This window comes from Neomonachus schauinslandi, chromosome 10 (genome assembly GCF_002201575.2).
Source record: "Neomonachus schauinslandi chromosome 10, ASM220157v2, whole genome shotgun sequence".
Lineage (NCBI taxonomy): Eukaryota > Metazoa > Chordata > Mammalia > Carnivora > Phocidae > Neomonachus > Neomonachus schauinslandi.
In genome coordinates this window covers 102,825,632-102,837,972 of record NC_058412.1, presented here as the reverse complement: position 1 = coordinate 102,837,972, position 12,341 = coordinate 102,825,632, and the positions used below count along the sequence as shown (strand labels likewise).

At 41.8% G+C, this 12,341-nt stretch overlaps 1 protein-coding gene across 1 annotated transcript in view; it reads left to right on the top strand.

Annotated features, from left to right (window-relative positions):
• The first annotated feature begins 1,392 nt into the window (after positions 1-1,392).
• Positions 1,393-12,341, top strand: part of SNAP25 (synaptosome associated protein 25) — an 81,713-nt gene continuing 70,764 nt past the window's right edge. Inside the window, exon 1 of the mRNA XM_044918986.1 lies at positions 1,393-1,549. The gene's annotated coding sequence lies outside the window, so the exon portion shown is untranslated. The remainder of the gene's footprint in view (positions 1,550-12,341) is intronic.

The following is a 12,341-nucleotide window of genomic DNA, read 5'->3' as shown; positions in this document are numbered from 1 at the left end:
GCCATCAAGTTTTAACATTGCAAGGCACGACTTCTAATCGCATCCTTCCCGGAAAAGTACAAACAGTTCCTCAGCCGAGGTCCCCCACCTCCCACGCGCTCTCCAGCTCGCCCTCCCCGCGGAGAGCCCCGCGAGAGCCTCCCCAACACCTGTGAATCATCTGAGAGGCTGCCACCGCGGAACCATTTGCATACCCCACCACCCGCGCTCCCTCAGTGCCTAATGCACAACAAAGGAGGACAATTAGGATTGTTTCTTTATGATTATTATTTTTAGTCTCTCATATGACCAGCACAAGTAGCCTTTCTCGACCACGCTGTTTTGAGCATCACCCCCCGCCCCACGCCCCCGGCCCAAAGCTAGCCTCGACTGGTACCTAGGTTTGCGCACTGAATGAACCACCAGAATTTTGTAGCGTCCCAGAGATCCTTAACTCCTCAGCCCTCCACACTCCCCTTGGAAGTATGGACGGTTCTATAAGGTGTGTACGCGCTTCCGTGAACTATTCTTAAGAAACTCAACATAAAACCCCAGGCTCCGGTTGCATATTCAACCGAAAACAGCGTCACCTATTTTGCCCTCAGCAAACAACTCTCAACTCCAAGCCTTGAACTCCAGGAAACCCACGCTGGTCGGGGTAACTACCCTTCCCTCCCCCTTAGCCCAATTCATTTTATATCTCTCAGAGATAATTGCTCTGACGTACTTTAAAATAACGTGTATGAGTCTGTCACCCCAACTGACCACATTAATGCAAAATCCAAGCGCTCGATGCTGCTTTGATAAAATGAAGAAATCACTCATAAAAATAGCAGCCCACGTAGCCTGGCCATATATGGAGCTGGTGAGGGTTGACAGGGATGCCCCTTCTGAGCCGCTCCTTCAGAAAAAACAAATTGCTGCTGAAATCTCCTCGACTCCCTCCCCCACTTCTACTCCTCTGACTTCCCCTCCCCTTCTATGACTCAACCAAAGACAACTCAGCGGGGGGGGGGGGGGGATTACATATAATCGCATATATGTCGCATATATAACACAATATATACACACCCAGATAGATAGATAGATAGATATATAGATAGATATAGATATAGATATAGATATATATACATACACACACAAAGAATATCAGAAAACCAGTCGCGAGATAAATGTATTTGCCTGACACCGGGTGTTAAAATGGAGTCATAAGAATCGTCCCGTTCAGGTGTTTATAAAAGACTGAAATACAAAGGTTTGCAGTAAAGCGCACAGGGAGCTGAGTCAAGCGCTCCGCACAACTAGGCTCCTCCCCTCCCACCGCCAGCCTCCATCCTCCCTCCGCCCTCCCCTCAACACACTTCCTCCCCGCCCCTCCTAGAGAGGGCTATTAAAAGCTGCTGACGTCAAAAGGGACGGCCATCTTTGATGAGGGCAGAGCTCACGTTGCATTGAAGACGAAACCTCGGGGAGGTCAGGCGCTGTCTCTCCTTCCCTCCCTGCTTGGCGGCTCCTCCACACTTGCAACCTGCAAGGGGCCAGGCGAGCACCACCCTCCGAAGAAACCAAGGTAAGGAGCCTCCACCTCGGGTCGTGGTTCTGGTTTTGGATGGCTGCATACCCAGAGGGGACCACAGCCAGGGAGACCAAGTGAGCTTGGACAAATACAAGTATTTGTGCACCTAGGGTGCGGTATTCCGTGTGTGCGCCTTGGGATAGCTCCGGTCTGGAGCTTTATAAAGTATTTTCGAGGTGAGCTGCTTGGGGAAGGGAGGAATGGGGACACTGCAGATGGAGCGATGGGGAGGAAGCTCAAGGATACGTACCGAATAATAACTTACTCTTTTCGAAACAGTAGTGGGACTCTCTCTCTCTTCCATTTTGCGATGCAGTTTTCAGAGATGTTTAGGCTGCTGGGTTTTTTTTTTTTTTTTTTTTTCTGTAGACCAAAACAAACAAACCCTGTCGTTCTGACCCTGTTATTTTGATTATTGTCTTTAAGGCTCTATTATCCAGGGAAGAATTAGGGAGAAGGTAGGTTGTGGGCGCTGGGGAGGCGAAAGCAGAAGGGGGAGTTCCCGCCCCGGGCAAGCCGAGCTGCAGCAGCGACAGCAGCCTCCATGCCCCACGGACTTGATTTATGCCGCCTGCTCCACGTCAACTGCAGGCTGGCGGGAGGCGGGCGGGTCGTGCTGTGTGGGAGGGCTCTGCGGAGGGCTGGTGGGGGTGGGCTCGCCTCGGGGACTGCGGCGGCCCGCAGTCAGCACCCTGGACAGCAATACCGAGGGACCTCACGGGCGCCCGCGACCTTTCAGCACCGCGGACAGCGGTCCGGCAGCGATGCCTGGACAGACCTGGGTATTCAGGGCTGGAGGCCAAACTGCTTGTGTGAGACCCCGGTCTCACAGAGACTCATTAAGAGAGAAGGAATAGTAGGTTAAGAATTTTAAAAAAGAAAAAAATAAATCCTGCCCACAGGACTCCTTTGCAGGCAATTACCTCTCCCATCCTCAGCTCCTGCATAGCTTCAAAAAAATAAGTCTACTTGTGGAAATTTTCATGTTACCCTCTTCCCCCTTTTTTAGGTAGAAAATAAACACTTTTTTTTTTATTAAAAAATCTGCATTCATCCTCCAGTCGGATATCAAGGGTTTTGTTTGGTTTTGTTTTTAACACAGAGTATATTTGTCTGCAGACCTTTGGTGAGCATGAATAAGGTATATATGAAGATACCAACATGATCTGTTTACAGGAGTAATATATTTCCGTATATATTTCTATCTGACAAAAAAAAAAAATATGGGGGTAGTTGAACTAAGCAGAATCAACTTTAAGAATGAATCCCTCTTCCTCTTCCTTCTCCCCCATCCTTGTAATTAGGCATGAACATAAACACACACTCACAAAAATACATCTCTGAGAAGTATTACAGGTCCTACAGGGTATAGATTTAATCTCTTTGGCTATGGTTTCAGAGTGAGTGGAAGTGTTTCCTATGGACATTGGTTATCTCAGGCTGATAGTTTCTGATTTGGACATCATTAAGACTGGTTTTCCTCAGGAAAATTACCTTCAGGGTAATGCAGGTGTTAGATTGAAACCGGACTCTGACCTAAAGATCTACTGCAATTTCTATTACGGCACTGCGGGATTTTGCTGAGACAGTGATAAGTACTTTAACCATTTTCTACTCTGAGGCTTGGAGCCTCTGAGTGAACAAAAATTACCACAGGGTTATTTCCTCCTGTTTGATATAACTAAAATTGGCATAAAATGACCAGGAGCAAAACTGTACTATTTGAATAGTTGTTAAATAAGAGTAACAGCGTCATATGTAGGAATCTATGCAACTCATTAAAAGAAACACTGTCATGATCCCTTTAAAAGCCTCACAATAAGATCTTGGATTGTTTATGTAAATCATAATTCCAATCATTTCTATACTAGAGCTGTTAAAATGCCTGGTCCATATAAAGGAGGTACTTTCATTCCCAGCTATTTATTTCCTAATTTTTTTCAATTTCATGAATAACCATGTGTTTCCATTTGAGTGTATATTGACCTGTTACCGTATATGGATGTAAAATTAATATTCAGGGGTACGTAACTGCATGGAAAAATTTTATAAGTCTGCAATCCGCAAACAAAATAAACAACTGTGTTTTAGTGATGGGAGGAGGGGAGAAAAGATGGGTAGGAGTCATTAAAAATGCTTTGACTTTATGCTGCATGTCCAGACAGCTCTGCCTAGTTGCGTCAAATGAAAAAGCATAACGCTGCCGGAATTACGTGCTTGGACATTAGTAATTACTGCTGGGTTTGTTTGCTAGTGGAAGACCGGGTGGGGGGGGAGGAGAACGGGGGGTGGAGGTAGAAGACCGCAGTGAAACTGGCAAAGGGCAAAGATCTGGAAAGAAGTGACGATGTGCACAATTATGGAGCTAATTCTAGAACAGCTTACTGAGAAATTAAAGAAAAACATAATTGAAGCATGAATTTAACATTTATATTATTGATAAGCTTCAGGAAAAAAAAAGAAGAGATTTTCTCTTTTAAATTTTAAACATCCAGGGCAATACAGCAAGAAGAGGCCGGAGCAGATGGACGTCAGGATGTGCCAGGAAACATTCATGCAGACCCTCTGATGGTACCTGCTTGTTTGTTCATTGGCATTTTGTGCATTATCACCTTGGCATTCAGAATACGAAACAGTTTATAATCTTCTTAACCTCTCCATGGTAAAATCTCCCAAGAATTTACAATTTTATTCCTACTTTGTGAAACATGCACAACCACACGTGCGCAAACACAATAAAATGCCCCTTAATTAGTTAGTCTAAAGACATTCCTAAACTCTAAGTGTTAACCCCAGAGTGATGTTTATCAACCAGAAGACTGATATTTCTGCCAGTGGCACCTCTTCCCATAGCAGACAGCCTTCAACAGAACATGTAGGTTTTGAAGATTAGTAGAAATGTGAGATAACTTGAGAAAGAGATTGAGAGGGGAGACATGAAGGATAAAAAAAGATAAATCTGCTTTTTATATGATGTACTATGAATAAACTATTTTTCTCACATTATGGAAATGCTTTTCAATTCTATAAAGGTAAGAAAATTGGTGTTGTCAGCCTCAGCGTAGATACATTTCTGCAGTGTCATCCCTTGTCAGCAAGGACCAACATGATAGGAAGATATTGACCAATCAGTGAGCACCAGACACATAAACGAACCCCATGGAGGACATAAAGTCTCATGCTTATATAGTCTTTGACCTCAGTAAGTTTAGCATGTGGTAATCTTAGTAAAAACAATAAACAACAAAAATTAATAAATAATACCAGAATGAAATACAATAAAACAGTGGAAGAAGAATCATGAAGGAAATATATAATAATTTGCCCAGTGAATGTGACCAGAAATAAGGAAGGTAAACTCTAAGGAGGACAATATTGCATTGGGCTAGAATGATCTGAGCAAGGAGGCAGTACATCAGCTGGTTTTTGGAGGTTGGAGAAGTGGGGAGATTTGCTGAGTAAAAGTTACAGCATAGGCAGAACTATAAGTAAGGCAAGCCCAAGTTATGGACAGCAAATATCCATCCATTTGGGTAGTGAGAGGCTTATGTTGGGGAATATACTGGAACAGAGACTTGAAGCCTTCTATGGAAGGCCTTGAATACTAAGTTGATGGTTTAGTGCTTTATTTTCTACAGTTGATTTCAGAGAAGAAGCTGATATAATAAAGTAACCAGGTCCTTTTTAACATCTGAGAACTGCTATTCCCAGAATGGATTACATTTGTTTTCCTCCAGAAATAGAGGGGAGTAAATTGGTATAAAGGATGATTAATTAGAAGAAAAAAAAAAACAAAACCAGTCCTCATTTAGGCATCCTTTAAGATCCCTTCTCAGGATACACATGGACTTATGAGTCCTGCCCAGAAGTTAATTAAAAGTTTCAAATTTTCATTATTGACTAGAACAAATTATTCAAGATGAGCACCTACCAGAAAGATTGCAAAGCAGGTCAAGAGCCAGGAATGAGAGGTACCCAAAAGGTACACTTGCATGATAAACATGTAGAACACTCTCTTGTACCTTGGAGTATTCTGCATTGTCACATACACTGGCTAGCTGGATGAAAATAGAGGCCAGTTTTTCTGTGCCTGTTTAGGCAGCATGATACATAACAACCAGCCCCAAGTAGCTAAAACTGGAAGAGAAAAAAAAAAAAACTATAGTAAAATTTTGGAAAACTGAGGTGAGGTGGACAGAACATCATATTTCTTTCCCTACCAGCCTCGCTGAATCTGCTGAGCCCCCTCACTTCAGGACTAGCTCAAGGTCTGAACTATACCTTTTTCATTTTTAATCTTGTGGTTATTACTCTCTCAGCAGAGCTTCAAAATTCCAAATGCTGTCAGAACTGCTGAACTGAAATAGTCAGTGGCTCCATGTGGAGGAATAAGTGGCAGTTGCAGGCATAGATCTTGTTGCTATTTCAATTCTCACGCGGAAGTGTCAAGGGACTATCCTCATCTGTTCTTCACCAAAACACTGGCAGGTGAGACATCCTTAGGATAACGTGTTGATTTCCAAGATGATTCCCCGGGGGAAATTTGGAAATAGTGATGTTTCAGAGGAGGTCAAACTGGTGGTTATTAATCTGAATGCAGACGGCCTTGTAAGTATCAAGGGGGAGGGAGGAGACACCACACAGCATTGACATGAAGCAGGACATGGCGAGTGGAGAAAGAGTTTTGAAAAACAATTAGTTGTAAAAGGGGAAAGAGATTACAGGGAAATTTTCAGAGAACTCTAGCTGCAGTGTCAGAATTACTATCACTGCTGTAATGATAATAGCTACTCATTTCTACGTAATTTTCTTCACAAGGATTTCAAAGCACTTCACCCAATATAAAAGTACAACCAGTTTCTGATTTCTAGATGAATAATGCAAACCACAGTTATAGGATGAGTTCATATATGATAGTAGATAATGTTTAGTAAGCCATAGATCTCATGTAGAAGAATGGAGACACCCAGAGCCAGGATTAATCAGAATAGGCCTATGGGGGAGAAGAGTGAGCCACTAATTCTAAAAGCTTTTACCTGTACTAGTTCACTGAATCTTCGTAACAACCCTATAATCAGGGCACTATTACTATTTCTGTTCCAGAGGTACGCAAACTGAGGCAAAGAAAGGCTAAGAAACTTGCTTAAGATCACAGAGCAGAGCCAGGATTTAAATTTGATCACTCTGCGTCCAGAGACTAAGCTATTAACTATCTGTTAGGCGACCTCTTGCATCATCCACATTTTTCATATTGGCCAAATCAGGCACACAGAATGTACATGATTTCTTTTCCAATATCTTTTCCCCCTCAGTTGGGCTGCAGGGTGTGATGGCAAGGATGCCGATCAGGAGCAGGGAGACCTGGTTCTAGTCCTGAAGCATCTGCTTGTAATTTCCTGTTTGGGAATCACACTATCTTTACGTAAGTCACTCAGCCACCATTGAACTCAGTTTGTTCATCTGTAGAATGACAGAACTGGACTAATATTTTCCAGTATCCCTACCATTCAGAAGTTAATGAAATCAGTGCTGAAAACTCTGGGTAATAGGTCTGGGTCCAGTGACCTGTTGATCTCAGCTGTCACTGCCTTAATATTGCTTTAGTACCTGACCTGACTCCCTCCCCCATTATAAGATTATAAGGTTAATTTATATCCACAGCCTCCCCCGCTCTTCCATCTCTCTCTCCCTCTCTCTCTTTCTCTTTCCCCCTCTCCCAGTAATTTCTTTGACATCACCTTTCTGAAGTCTTTATGGTCAGACTTAAGAAACCCTGGCTTTTTCCTCAAAGCCCTTATCTGAGCCATCAGTGTTTTGGGGATCTTTCATCCTTCTCAATCAGATTTTATTGCTCTCTGGCACAGACTATTTCCTACAACCTGCCTAAACTTTTTATAATTATTTTCCCAACCTAATTAACTGGTTGTGGTTGTTTTTTTTATCCCTTTCTAGGCCCCCTTTTGATGATCTCCTGTGTCTGACTTAAAGCAATTTATTAGCTACTATTTCTTCATTTCTCCTCTTTCTTCCTCTGCCACTTGGAAAAAAGAAAACACTTTCATAGACTCTATGAGCCCTTAAGTACTTAAAACATAACAATTCCATGTGATCTGAATCACGTGATATTACTAGCTAGCTCAAAAACTAATCAAGTTTAATGGATGGGCTAGAGGTGGAGAGGGAAAATAGCATTTCAAAAAAGCTTTAAGGTCAAGGGACAAGGAGAAGGGGAAGCCTTAAAGCCTCTGAGATTTACAGTTCAGAGGCCAGCAGTGGGCAGTACAATGTTTATTAATTAAACTCAGAGTCCCATGTGAATTAAAGTCCCATGTTCCAGAAAACCACGTTCTCCTTGTTGCTACAATCCCATTCCTACTGTAGCATTTGAGCAGTGTTTCACTCATTTTCTTACTGCTGACCCTCAGAGGTTAGCCTCAGCAGTGATTAACGGATGATAAGAACAAATCTGTATCCCCTAAAAGAGATGGGGGACAATCCTGTTGAAGGGTTCGTGTTTCCTTTTAAATGCTCAACAATCACTCTAGAGAAATTCAAAGTGAATGACAATGTCAGCACCGGACTGATGCTCCATGACAGCTGCAGTAGCTTTGTGGCTTGCTTTCGGTGGTCACGGAAAAATATACATGATCCTCTTAGCTAGTAAAGGAAGCTAAATTCTGTTTCATGTGAAGGGGGAACGAAAACAACTCACTAATCTTTTCTTCTGTTATGGGGTTTTTATTGTTGCTGTTGACCTGATTTGGTTCCTAGTACCCAGAGATGGCTAATTCTCTTGTGTCTTAAGTTGAGACTGTTTGCAATTTCTGCTGATTCACCTCATCCATCCTCCAAAATGGTCCATTTTATACTTGAAGAACAAGGTTCTACTCCTGCTAAAATGGTAGGTTCTACAAAATGCCCATCTGGTCTCATCATTTCCCCATCGCTTCCTATATCCAAATCCCACCAGTCACAGGTTTTGAACTTGGGAGATGACTGTTCATGCGTGCAGGCTTGAGCGAGTGGCTTCTATTCTTTACTGATGGCAGCACTTCAAGAAAATGAGAGCCTCGGAGGTGCCTCCCCCCCCACCCAGGCCAGAATCGCCCTACACTCTGGCCCTGCTCCTATTTCAGACAAATCCCTCCATATAGCTCTGAGAATTCTGCAAGTTGGATAGAATCCCATTGCTATGGGGAATCTCAGACCAAATTGCTGATTTCCTTTCTTCATCTTCATCTTTTGTACAGTTTCAAAAAAATAATAACTGACAAATTGCAAAGCCATGTATTTCTTGAATTTCTTTGCAGTTAGTCCAAGATTGGTCTGATAGCTCTAAGTAACTCATACTGTGACTTCTCCATTGATAAACAGAAAGTGGAGGGAAATGCATGCCTGTGAGTCTGCTAGGAAGACTATGCAATAGTCCTGTTGAGTGAATTTTTTATTTTAATGGGAAATCCTATTGTAAACCTCACTGTAACACTAGAAATAAGATAGCATTCCTGATTTAGGCTGGAGAAATTGCTGAACATACCCACTTTTTCCAATTCCAAGATGACTCTCCCTGTATTCCTCAAACTTAAATCAGCTGTCATTATGGCACTCTTCATTAATTAATTAATTCAACAAATATTTATTGAGCATCTGTCATCTACAAGAAAACACTGCACTGATTACTGAAGATAGAGCAGTAAATAAAGCATGCATGTTTCTGCCTTCAATGCATTTTTCTGGGCATCCCCTTTTGAGGTATTATTATTTTAGAAGACATATTTCACATAGGATCCCTTTTTGAATCTAAGATACTAACCCAACTTAGAAAAGAACTTGGCTCTCTATTCAAAATGTACAATTGATTGAAGTTTTCTACTGAGTGGTCAGTATCCATAGAGAGTTTGCTGCATCATAGATGGAATATATATTAAGAACACCTGCAGCCATCAAGGAATTCAGTAAATGTCTAAGATATGCCCTTATGTAAATTTGCCTCTATGGACATGGCAATCAACTAGGATATCACTAACATTTCCTTTAAGTACATGTATCCCAGTCTATTGGGTCCTCTCCCTATATAGATCATTCCCATCACTCATGGGGAAAACAGGTCAAGCTTTGAGGAACATGGTACCTCCTAGGCCAGAAAACCTAGCCCCGACTATAAAGGTCATGGAACAATGCAAGAATAGGGTGACTGAGCGAAAGCAGCATCTTTTTGATGACAGTACTTCCCAAGCCAATCCACTTCCTTCCTCTGAGAACTCCCTGTCATGAAACAAGGTTCAAAGATTCAGGATCAAGTAGAAGTATGTATTAGTCTCCCAACTCTTGCCTTTAGAAATTTACCTCTTCTTACCAATGAGCAATGCTCCCATCTCCCTTATATAATTTCTCACATTGCTTTGTAATTACATATGCATTTTTCTTCCTTAACAGACTATAAAAGTTTTTGAGAGCAAGGGCAATATGTTAACCATCTTTGAATCCTTGGTAACAGTGCCTGTCACACACCAGGTATACAGGAAATGAATGAGTGAATGGGAATACCAACCACCCCTTTGCAGAAAAAAGAATTCTACTACTGTAAGTAATTCCTCCTTTTATTGACCAAATGTTATATCAGAACAACTCAGGAATGCAGATTCACCCTAACTGTTGGAATGAAGTTTTGTGCCAAGGAAGCACTTAATGTTCACCCAAACTAGCTGCCAAACTTTGGTAAATAATTTCTTTTTCTGATCTGCTCTTTTATCACTTATGAGTCAGGGGTTAAAATGCTAATGAAGACTCAGGTAATTCTCAAGGAAAGTGTTGCCAAAAGCAGGTTTATATTCAGAGATGAAAAGCCATTTCCTGTGAGTGATTTAAGTCAATTTACATACAGAGCCAAGCTATTTCACATATATAAAATACAAAGCTAAAATTCTTTACTTTTCACTAAGATTAAAAAGATATTTTTGATGCTGCTATCCACACATATCATAGTCACTGGGGGATAGATTGGTGGCTTCAGCTAACTCTAATTTTCTGGGTCACATATTTGCTGCTTCTCTGTTAGAATGGTGGCATGGTTGAGTTGGCTTCCCAGAAAATGTCCTCAAATACGTCAGCTTCTAACTTTTCCCTTCAAACATCCAGTGTTCTCTTGCCTAGGAGAGAAAAATAAACTGCGGCATGATGTAGTAAATCAGTCCCATTTATCTTAAAAAAAAAAAAAAAAGCTGTTACCGCAACTACAACTAAGCACTGAATTTTGCATTTCTTTTTCCCCAGCCTTTCTCATGAAACAAGTCTAAAACCATGGGTCAGTTACCCTGCACCCTACTTTCTCCATCTGAGAACAAGGATACCACTTGATGACCATAAGAAAAAAGTAACTAACTTATGGAATGACTGTGGTATGGTGCACTAGACCCTTGGCATACATTATCTCATTGAATCTCTACGGCAGCCTTAAAAGAGCTTAAAATTCTCATCTCTGACTGCAAAGTCTGTGTTTTTTCCCACCATCCTATGAGTTTTCCCATCAGTTGCATACAGTCCATGGCGATCTTCTAACGGAAAGCATGCTCCTGACGTGTAGAACATGGGTCAGCAAAATCCAAAGAACTCAGTCCTCTGGGCTAAAAAGTCAGGTGAGATATGGTGGTATGAGGAACCAGGAGAAATGGAAGTATCCAGACAAGCTCATTGAGCACTGGATTGCGAGAAATGGCTGCGTACTTGGCCCATTTATGCCACTGCGATTATATGACCCTGACCAACTTATATAACCTGAACCGAGCCTCAGTTTTCACGTCTATAAAAAGCAAGCAATAGCTGCCTTGCATACATCATGTGGTTGTCTTGAGACTTAAAGAAGCTAATGCTTGTGAAGTGCTATTCCCTCCACCACTCTGGGAGCGAGGAAGAAATTGTTGTTGCCATGTTCTGGTAGCTGTCATTTGCCATGCCAGATTTCCAGTGTTCTTTATTGCAGGTTATGTGAAGGTCATATGCTTCTTTTCCTCTTTATAATGTTGAGTTTGCTTAAAGACACAGGTCTTGGTATCACATTATTTTTTAGCTTGCACAGCATGCATGATAAAATGGGAAAATGTGTCAACAGTCTTTGGTTTTTCTGTTTGGGGGAGGATTTTTAAAAATGCCTTTGAATAGCATCTCTGCTTACAGAGTGGCCTCGTGAGTCTCCGGATAGCATTTGGAGACCCAAGAGGCTCAGTTACAGTTTAAACACTGGTCCCCTCTTGCTTGGTGCCTGGGGACTGAAGGCCCTTAAGGAGTTAAAAAGAAATGGTATGCAAAATTTTCTGCTATTCTGTAGCTTGAGAAAAAGAAATTTGCTGTAAGCTATTTAGTGAATCGTGATTGAAGCTACATCTTTTGGCTTCATTTTGTATTCAGCTTTGTGTTAGGTTTTTTTGTCAGGGAGGGTTGGATTCCTTACTAAATATTGTGTGTGTGCATGTATGTTTTGTATGTGCACACAATACGCAGGCAGAGAGGTGCAAACACAGACGCTTTCTTGCAGCCAGCCTTGGGTACAAGATTCCTGCATGTCTCACCTCATCATTAAAACCTTTAGTTTTATTCATAAACCAATAAAACCTGCATAGGCAAGTTACATGAGCTGCAAAATGGATGTTCCTAAGTCACAATCACATAATGATTTCTCTCCAAAGTTGGAACAGGCCCCCCAAAAACCCTGCCTGTGCCCATGACCTCAGATTCTGCTTTTGGGAGAAGTCCTGTGAATCTAGGCCTGGAGGATAAGAGAGCTCTTTGG